This window comes from Pimephales promelas, chromosome 22 (genome assembly GCF_988280905.1).
Source record: "Pimephales promelas chromosome 22, fPimPro1.hap1.1, whole genome shotgun sequence".
NCBI classification, from domain to species: domain Eukaryota; kingdom Metazoa; phylum Chordata; class Actinopteri; order Cypriniformes; family Leuciscidae; genus Pimephales; species Pimephales promelas.
The window spans coordinates 23,537,507-23,548,385 of record NC_142790.1 but is presented as its reverse complement, the minus strand read 5'-3'; positions in this window follow the sequence as shown (position 1 = coordinate 23,548,385).

Below are 10,879 nucleotides of genomic sequence, written 5' to 3'. Positions count from 1 at the left end.
AGTCCCATGACATTGGTTTTTCATTTTTGATGTATGAAAGGTAGTTGCAACCTCATTAGTATACAATTTCAAACTCGATGACAGCTTTTATGAGTTTGTGTTATACTCTGGTAACAGTCAAAGAGAAGTGACCCTGGTTTAAGGACCAACTTAACTTGGAGATCATCCTCACCATTGTCAGACAGCCTCCAAATTCCAGTGCAAATGAATTTTCTTTTTTTTTTTTCTCTCCATTGCGGACAACATGGGCATTCCTTACAGGGGGGAACAATGCCCCCTTTCAGTCTGGCCGGCTCTGAAATTTCACAGGTGAAGGGAGGAGCGGAAGGTATCTAATCCCTGGCCTGAACAGCCTGATGAGCCTGGAGAGAGCAGGGAACGGGACGGCCCGTCTGTGACCACCCTGTCAGCTGGCCGGGCTAGTGACAGAAACGTGTCAAGAAGGAAAGGTTTGTGCCCCATCAGCATTGCCTTGTGAAGCATAAATCATCTACCATGCTGACTACTCGTGGTGGGACAGTCCTGTGAACTCTAGAAGTCTGCCGGCCATTGTTTGGTGACGGATATGTAATGAAAGTAATGTATTAAAGACCTAATAACACGGTACATGTTTATTCTATTGTGTTTTTTGCAGTATGTTTAAATGGTCTTTTTTTTGTTTTGTTGATAAAGCATGCAGTCTCTCTCTATTATTATGTATTTATTGATTTTGTATATTTTGCAGCTTATTTAATGGTCCTGCCACATTACAAATTCATTTTTGTAAGTAAACATGTAGCCTTTCTCTGTTTATTTATTTAGTAATTTTTTCAGCTCGTTTAAATGGTTATGTGGTGTTTCTAATTGATTTTTGGAGCCATGTAGTCTTTTCTTTCTATTATTTTCAGTGTTGTATTTTCTGCAGCTCATTTAAAGGATCATGTGATGTTACAAATAAACCTTCTCTCTCCATTTATTTATTTTTCCAGCAAATTTAAATGGTGCGGTGTTGTTTCAAATGATTTTTTGCAGTTAACCTTGTCTCTCTCTATTTATTTATTTATCTATCTATCTATCTATCTATCTATCTATCTATCTATCTATCTATCTATCTATCTATCTATCTATCTATCTATCTATCTATCTATCTATCTATCTATCTATCTATCTATCGTAAACTGGTAATATGATGATACCAATTAACGTTTTCAAAAATGCTATGTTGTATTTTATGCAGCTTATTTAAATGGCCCTGCAGCGTTACAAATTATTTTTTTCAGGTAAACCACGTAGTCTCTCACTATTTTAAAATGAAGAGTAAAAATCTAGAAAATCATAGATCAAATCAAAATAAATAAATTAGCAGTGGTTAATGAACAAATATACAGTTGATTTTTATTGAATATTACTGTAATTTTAGCTAAATTAGAGATGACTACATTAAAACAAACTGCTTCAGAGCGGAATCCATATAAGAGTTTAAAAGCCATGATTGATCCAAGACTGACCATAGACGCACTGTAATGTGCCGTGGACAGCACAGCAAGTCTGAGTTGTTTGCTAGTAACAAACATTCATTTGGGTGATGGTGGGTGTGGGGGGCTAGAGATCAGTGTAACAGGCCTGTCTGCAGTAAAAGTGCTTTCTGGATCAACACAAGCAAAGACACTGCATTCCTCTAGCTGTAATTTATATGACAGCTCTGAAACAAGCCCGCTGTCCTTGCTGTAGGCAAATAATTCTTAATCCCAAATGTTCAGAAACAGACGGAGTCCTATGTCTAAAGGAAAGTAAATAAACAGATAAACAATCCCAAATCCTGTTTATTCTCTTTGGGAATGTATGTGTGCTTTTCACATTTTTCATGGTTTCCTGGTGAAGACATTTGATCTGATACATCATAAAGGGAAGCAGAAGCATCACAGGCTGTTTTTATACAGTTATTTCAAGACACTCTTAAAGGGATAGTTCACCCAAAAATGACAACATCATTCACTCACCCTCAGTTTGTTCCTAACCTGTATGATTTTCTTTGTTCTGAACACAAAGGAAGATCTTTGAAGAAGTTTGTTAACCAAACATTTGCGGGGAACCATTGACATACTGTAGTATGAGGGAAACTATGAAAGTCAATGAGGCCTATCAACTGTTTGGTTACAATCTTCAAAATATTTTTAATCTTTAATTTATCTTTATCAAGGTTTGTATCAAATTTAGTGTGAGTAAATGATGACATGATTTATTTTTTTGTTAAACAATCATGTCAACACTCCCGTTTTTTGAGGGTTTCTCACATTTTTTAGCCCTATCTTTCCTTCTCCCAGGAAACACCCGTAATTTGTCCCACACTCGTTTATGAATAATTGGACCAATATGTTTGTCTAATGTTGACCAGTTGCCAGATCTTCTTAAATCCATTATATTCACTCAACCCACACACCATATACAATTTCAACCCATTTCTCAACCTGGCAAACTATACCCCAGTTGTGCAGTCACGGAAAGCTCAATCCGAAAGCAAGCAACCCTAAAAAGAATACTTCCGGTTTAGGATTTAGCTGATTGCAAATAATGTTCAAGTGTGATGTAAATTAAAGTTATTGACTCATTTCATTGAGGAAAAAGCATTGTCTTTGTTGCACATGTCTTTGTTGAATGTGTGTGTGGTTTATGTTAGCAAAATGAACTTATGGCAAAATGACTAATTGCTTATAGCACTTTTAAATCACATTGGTGACACAGTTGCTTCCATTTGCAGTCTTCCTGTCTTTAAAAGTAAAAGGAAATATTTAATCAGAAGTAATTTCACAGAGAGGAAGGACGCTACATTCTGTCTAAGTAATTCCTTATGTCATCGGGCGCGAGCGTGCATCAAGAAAACAGACGTGATCTGCTGCTGTTGTTGCGCCACCACCACTTTCAAATCTCTCCTTATTCTCCATCTTTTTCTAACCTCCTCTCTCTGTCCGTTTCTTTACTTTCTCTCCAAAAGGCCTTCAGCACCTGCCAATGTCTAAACAACATGCGTTTCTACTTGGGGGTTGTTTTGGGTCTCAGTCAGGTTGTAATTGCGACAGATGAAACACTGCGCCAGCGGAGTGGATTCGAGTTATCATTTCTTTAATTAGTCCCAGGACAACAGAAAATCAAGTCCATACGATGGTGATATCAGCACAAACCAGATTCCTGAGCAATGTGCCATACAGATGTGAGTCCAATAATGGGAACAATCTAGCCTTTGTGATGCCCTGCTCTGGTTTTGATATGACAAAAGACACTGAAGCATGTGACAGAATGTAAAGCAGACAGAATTGCGAGGCAAAATTGCGAATGGTATTAGAAACAAAATTGGAAAGCTGTGATCTTTTTTTTTTTTTTTTGCAGTTGGTAGGTTGATATACAGCAGATGTTTGCTCCAATGTTTCAAGTGATTGTTCTAATGTTTCCAGACAGTCACTGTTGTTGGCTATCCTGTGGTTTCAGATGGCACCTGTGCACCAGTTATTTCAGACAGTAACCTACCATTATCCAAGTGTTTATTTTCCAGTGAATTCAAACAGTGACTATTTTTCCAGTGTGAACAGGAATTCTAATTCGAAGTAAAAACGTGTGATCTGAAGAAAAACTTCAAGGTTTTTTTCCTCCATCTCTCTTTTCATGTACCATCAGTTTATACTGTATGTGGCATCATTCCCTTGATCACAAGAGCTTTGAACTGTGTGGCTTTGACTGAAGCTATCATAGAGTTTTTATGACAGATCAGCCAGGCTCAAAATGAGTCCTGCATTGGCATGTAATATCAGACTAGAATCATTTGGGATGTTTTCAGAAAAGTCTTGCCTCATGCACACATTACTCGATGTGTTAAACGGCTGACCTTATTCTCATGTTTCAACGTCCCCTTGTGGAGGATTTGAGTCGAGTTTGTTACAGTTTTTTTTATTCGCTTTGGTACTATTTTCACAAGTAAGGTGTACATTTTCAAAACTCTTAGTACAAAAAAACCCAAACTGATCACACTTGTAACGCAGCTAGTCATTCTTTCAAAACCTGATGTAATGCTTTCAGTCAGTTGCACATGTTTTCAGTCCACATAATAATTATTTCAAACACAAGATTATTGTAATATGTAATGAGAACATTTGGTTTAATCACTGAAACACAACAATATGATCTTCTTTCAGTTTAGTACTTTTAACAATCAGTTCATCCAACAGCAAACAATGCAAGATACATGTTTCAAATCGGCCTTAGAAGTGCTGAAATGAATATGCAGTACTATAAAAGACAGATTACACAGTTTTACTGTAACATTAGGCAATACACTTACAGTACCCAACATTTACATAATCTATAATTTCCAAATATCCATATGTAGGCCTAATCAAATGAAGGATCAATGAAGACATCCTTTACAATCATTTAGGCAAATTATAGTTTTTATTTTTCAGATATAATTGTAATATAGGTATACTTTCTATAATGAAATGTAACTAAAGAAGAACAAAACATAACATTTAGTGCACTCATTACAGTACATAGTGGCCAATTGTGGTCAGACTGTGAAAAAAATTGTGAAAAAATAAAAAAAATAAAATTAGCTATAACGAGTATTCATCATGTGTGGTTACTGGTTACATGTAATTTAAATATTCATACAAACACACATTTTATTTCTGTAGTTCTCAAAATCCATATACTGTATATTGCTGAAATGAAAATCTATAGGTTTACCAAATGATTAATTGATTAACCATTAAGATCTGTTGGATTAAATAATAGACAAAAGTATTAACTGAACAAAAAGAGATGCAAATCAAAAGTTTGATAGTAAGAGCTTTATGAAAGGCAGTTACTGTGAATGAAACAATAATGTAGATGAAACACTTATTTTGTGTTGTGAAAAGGATACTTTGTGATTGTGTGAATTGTACTAACACAGTCAGGGCCGGCACTAGCCATTTGGGTGCCCTAAGCACAAATGCTTGGTGGTGCCCCCAAACCCCCGGACCCCCGTTAAAATAAAAGATTCTACATGCTGAGCAAAGCCCTGGATCATTTGCACAACTACTAGCGACGCCCCCCTGGACATGCATACACGAAGCAAGGGCGCCTACAAAACTAACACTTTTATTTAAAACATTGTCTTAACTGCAAGCGAGTATTATCCCGCTGTCTCTTCTTTTCCCCTTTTTCCGCCCCCGACTCTTTGTGCCTTTTCGAGGCCATGTCTGATGTCGATCAGGTGTCTGCCAAATTTGACACTGATTGAGGAACAGACCACTGCAAGGTGGGGAAGGGGGGGCACCAGAGGGAGACTGGCACAGGAGATTCACCTTTTTCTCCAATTTGGTCTAGCCTAGGCATATTACTTTTGTATTGCTTTTGTATATTAACATGCTTTAGACATATTTTATTTGTTATTTATACTAGTAGCCTATTGTGATGATTTTTCACGACCCAGATTTTTTGGTGCCCCCCCAAGCACTTGGTGCCCTACGCGCAGTGCGTGATGTGCGTGTGCGGAGCGCCGGCCCTGAACACAGTTGAAAACATGATGAAATGTTTGAAAAAAGTGCACTTTTGATGATCTGTTGTGATATTAGCACTAAGAGTTTTGAAAATGTACACCTTACTTGTGAAAATAGTACCAAAGCGAATAAAAAAAACTGTAACATGGAATTTGAGGCATGGCGCTCCACACTTTAGAAAAAAAATGAGAGATTCACAAATCAAACCATGTCCTTTGGGCTGGGAGGAACCCAGTGTTTTACTTTAGCCCAAAGGACTTTGCAGTGATTTTGTGGTTATGCTCAGAATGCTCATAGACTAGATGATCATTTGAATTTGAAAGTTTAGACGAGGTTGAATTTACACAAAAAAGGGCCTAGTTAGTTTTAGAATTAGACAAAGCTGAATTATTAACAAGTAAGGAATACCCTTCGATGCCAAACCCTAACTGCAGCTAATTGCTATATCGACGTCATTTATTACTCAACCTAGCAGTGCATAAAGCTTCAAGATGACCACAATGTTCATGGATGCGGAGGACATGCTATTTTGGCTCTTGAGGCCCACTAATAAGAGATTTGCTGAGCAGTCTAGCTGTATATTTTCTTTTGATCTAAGTTTCATGCACCTCGCCCAATGCCTAGGCCCTACCAGGCAGCATTATCCCAGCTAGCAATTATCTCGCTGATGCTGCGCCCCACCCCACATGGACCACATGGCCATGAACACGTTCACCATAACCACTAAAGCGGTCTCCTCCTTCACCCATACCATTAATGATCGCTTTGATGTTGCCCACATGATTTCTTTCTCTTTTTTTTCATTCCTGAAAATGTCTTCATTGCTGAGTGGGCAGGCAATCTTGAAATTCTTGATGAGTAGGCCAGCTGTCCCACATTTTGTGCGATATTTGCACAGCCGTCATGAGTGGAAAAAAAAAAATAACGAATGCATTGGTTACAAGATGCAAGATGCTCTGAATTTGGTCAAATGCATTTACCGATGTATAGGCCTGAAAAAGGTCAATATGATGGCCAGTGAACAGAGATTTTAGGAATGAAATTAGCATTTAGCATGAAATTAGCATTTAGCATTTGTCCATTAGCATCTAGCTAAACTGTAGCTAGCCTACATGTTGCTATCTCAACCTAGTTTGTGTTTCACACTACTGGCTACATATACATACTTATTTAGTGACTTATAGGTTTTATTTTGCTGCAGTTAAAACATATAACTATCATAAATGTAGGCTATACTGCACTGAGGAACAGCCCCAAGGGGTTTTAAAGCATCTGCACAATGTAAGCTTTTACTCTTGAAACTGACAAGCATAGACATGCTAGTGGTTCAAGTTTTTTGCAAGATGAGGGTCTGCCTCCTCACCTTTTAAACTGCCATACTTGTTGCTAAAGCCTTTAGTGATGAAAATGTCTGAAATTTATGTTTCAAAGGGCAACTCCCCCCTGTATTTGAAGCTGCTGGAACGTTGTGATTACTTCAATAGAGACATTTTCTTCCACGCGGGGTATATTTGAATGAGGGATGGGAATATTATCTTTCCCTTTTTTGCCTTTTTATTTTACTCTCCAAACCACTCATTACCTTTACAGAAAAGTGGAAGTGTTAAGTGTCATGAGACGCATGACTGTCTGCATGCATATGACAAATGGCTCCAGTCTTCAATATAAAATCATGCTTTTCTTTTTTTAAATTTAAAGCTGAGCTTATATCTTCTCTGAGGCACTCAAATCTAGGCTACATAATTACCTGTCAGCATAGAATAAACTTTCACATCATTTTGTTGAGAAAATATCGGTCAATATGTAATGGTCAAACTGTATATTGGTTCCACCAGTATAGTTCCTCTGTGATTATTCATAAAATCCAACATAAATAAGTGGCTACCTAAAGATGTTTTCATTTATAGCCTGCCTTAAAAGGTTTTGGGTAGAAGCTTTAGTCCCTGTGCATCAGATATTATGTTTAATGTGTAATATGTTTAGTTGTTATGGTGGTGAGTAACAATTTTTTCAAAGTTCATAAACTATTATTCATGTTTTCTAGATATAAAGTTTCAATGTAATTGTGTGCTTAATTTGATTTAGTACATTTACAGTTTTCTGTATATAGACTGAAAAATGAATACTAAGAGAAAAATGTAATATTGAAATATAATATTGCACAATTATATAATGCATGTTACTGTATATACTGATTATGTCGTTTTTCTTAAAGGGTTAGTTCACCCAAAAATGACACCCTCACCTTCATGTTGTTCCAACCCCAGAAGACTTTTGTTCACACAAATTAAGATATTTTTGATTAAATCTGAGAGCTGGATCCAAAGGCTTCTATTGTAATAGAAACTTGCTGGCCCAGAAAATACATAAAAACATTGTTAAAATAGTCCAAGTGACTACAGTGGCTCAACCATAAGTTTACCAAGCGACGAGAATACTTTTTGTGAACAAAAATAATGACTTTATTCAACTATTGTGCGCCTCAGAGTAAGTTCCCGTTGTGTAACAGCGCAGCGCTATGTCAAAACGTAGGCTCACTATTGGCCAATGCTGGTCATGAGTGTGATGTTGGCCAATAGTGAGCCTACGTTCTGACGTAGCGAAAATTATCTTTCTCTAAATTATTATTATTATTGTGTTCCACAAAATAAATAAAGTCCTACAGATTTGGTGAGTATATCTGATGATGTCACGGTCTCTTACTTTTGTTTTTGATATTCTGTATTCCCCTCATTTACCCGGCTGTTTAGTTTTGGTTTCTGATCATGTCCCTGTTTCCAAGTTGAATAATAATTATCAGCTGTGTCTTATTTACTTCAATGTTATCTCCCTATATATATACATACTCTCTGTTTTGTTCTGTCCTCTGTCCGTTATTGACTTTCATAATGTGTTTATCTCCAGTCTATTCACCTACGTTAATTATTAAAGTCAATTTTGATTATTTCTATATTGTGTGTGTTGCCTTTTTTTTTTTTTTTTTTTTTTTTGTGGTGAGATGATTTTAATTATTACCTTACAATTATGTTCCTAACATATGGGGTTTGTTGCAATTGTCCACTTGTCTCTTGATATGGCTTGAATTACCTGGGGTTAATCACTAATTATAGACAAATTATGCACTAATATAATTAGGTTTTGAAATTGACGGAAACCAGAGCCGGCTTATTTTACACTGCACCTGCAGGAACTGTAATCTCAGTGGTTAAATGAGTGTGTTTGGCAGTGTCGGCTGGGGCTGGATGTGGCCTGCAGTGGGTGGGGCATGACTGGGATAGGGGAGAGATCAGGCTGCTGGGAGAGGAACTGAGGAAGGCAGTGCAGGTCTGAACAGAGCCGAGACAGGCTATGCAGTTAGACTAAGAGCGCGGGACTTGGATTGCCATGGGTCACAGCGTTTAGGTCACTTACGTCAAAGTCACTTTATGACAGGTTGGCTTGTTTAAACTGACAGGCGGGTCTTCCATTCCTACAGGCAGCATATTGAATGCAACGATTTTTTGCCTAATTTTAGCGTGGTCCCCTTCCTCCTACTATAACATCTCTGATGCAGTTCAATATTGAACCATGTTTGTTTTAATTCTATCTTTGCAATAGATTTTTCTTTGTGTAAGCTTTTTGTAATTAAGGAAATCTTAGGGTGCAATCGTGGAAAATGTTTTAGAGAGGGATAGTAATTTAAGAGACCGTGATTACAGCTACCCAGTGATCAGCATGTGAGATTTGGTTTTATTTTAGTGACTCTGAGAGGAAAGATGTCATTACTCTGTTGTCTTCACTTCCTTCATCCTGAATGCGTGACATTATATATAAAAATAAATATATCAAAAATATTTTGAAAAGAAAACTTTGCATTTTAAGGCACCCAAAACACTGTTGGTGTTACGAACTGCTCCGAGACTTGGAGATGAAGATCCAAATGCAGCTTTATTTGAGGGCAATCCAGAGGCGTAATCCAATGTACAGGCAAGGGTCATAAATAGATAGGCAGTCCAAAACAGATAAACAAAGAAACAAACAAAACAGGCAGGGACCAGAGGCAAGAGAGTAATCCAGGGAACAGGGCAAGATATCCAAAACCAAGAGACCAGAAAACCATAAGAATGCTCAGAATTGCAGTGAAACACTTAAACAAGACCTCGCAAACACCGAACGTGAACACAAGGCACATACAGACACACCAACAGGATGAGACACAGGTGAATGCAATCAGCGAATGAGGCACAGGTGAATGCGACCAGCGATGACGAGTCCAGGCAGCGAGCCCCGGGAAATGCAGTCTGCGTGAAACACAGTCCCATCCGGAGCGCCCCCCGGTGGCTCAAGAGGGCACTCCAGCCGGCAACCGCCACATAGCCCCCCCTTTAAGGAGCGGATTCCAGACGCTCCTCAAAATGTCCAGGAGGGAGGTGGAGCGGAGGCGGACCTGGGGGCGGGATGGAGGGCCAGGCCCGTGGAGCGGAAGAGGACCTGGAGACTGCGGCAGAGTTGGCTGTGGAGGCGACCAGGTCAGAGCAGGCTGTGCAGGCGGCCAGGGCGGAGCAGGTTGTAAGGGAGGCCAAGGCGGCGGAGACCCCTCAGGCGGCCACGCCGGCGAAGACCCCTCGGGAGGCCACGGCGGCGAAGACCCCTCGGGAGGCCACGGCGGCAAGGACCCCTCGGGCAGGCACGGCGACGAAGACCCCTCGGGCGGCCACGGCGGCGAAGACCCCTCGGGCGGCCACGGCAGTGATGCCCTCTCAGGACCAGGCACCGGCTCAGGAACAGACACTACGACAGAAATGGTCACAAGGACAGACACAGACACAGAAACAAACACTGGATCGGGCATCTTGTCCGGAGACACTGGATCGGCCATCTTGTCCGGAGACACTGGATCGGCCATCTTGTCCGGAGACACTGGATCGGCCATCTTGTCCGGAGACACTGGATCGGCCATCTTGTCCGGAGACACTAGCTTGGAGGAGGCCATCTTGTCCGGAGACACTAGCTTGGAGGAGGCCATCTTGTCCGGAGACACTGGCTCGGAGGAGGCCATCTTGTCCGGAGACACTGGCTCGGAGGCGGCCATCTTGTCCGGAGACACTGGCTCGGAGGCGGCCATCTTGTCCGGAGACACTGGCTCGGAGGCGGCCATCTTGTCCGGAGACACTGGCTCGGAGGCGGTGACGTGAACAGAATCTGGATCAGCAGAAGTGATTTGAACAGTCTCTGAATCAGCCATCTTGTCTTTAGACACAGGCTTGGAGGCGGCCATCTTGTCTTTAGACACTGGCTTGGCAGAAATGACGTGAATCATCTCTGGCTCGGCAGAAGTGACGTGGAGCGTCTCTGGCTCGGCAGAAGTGACGTGGAGCGTCTCTGGCTCG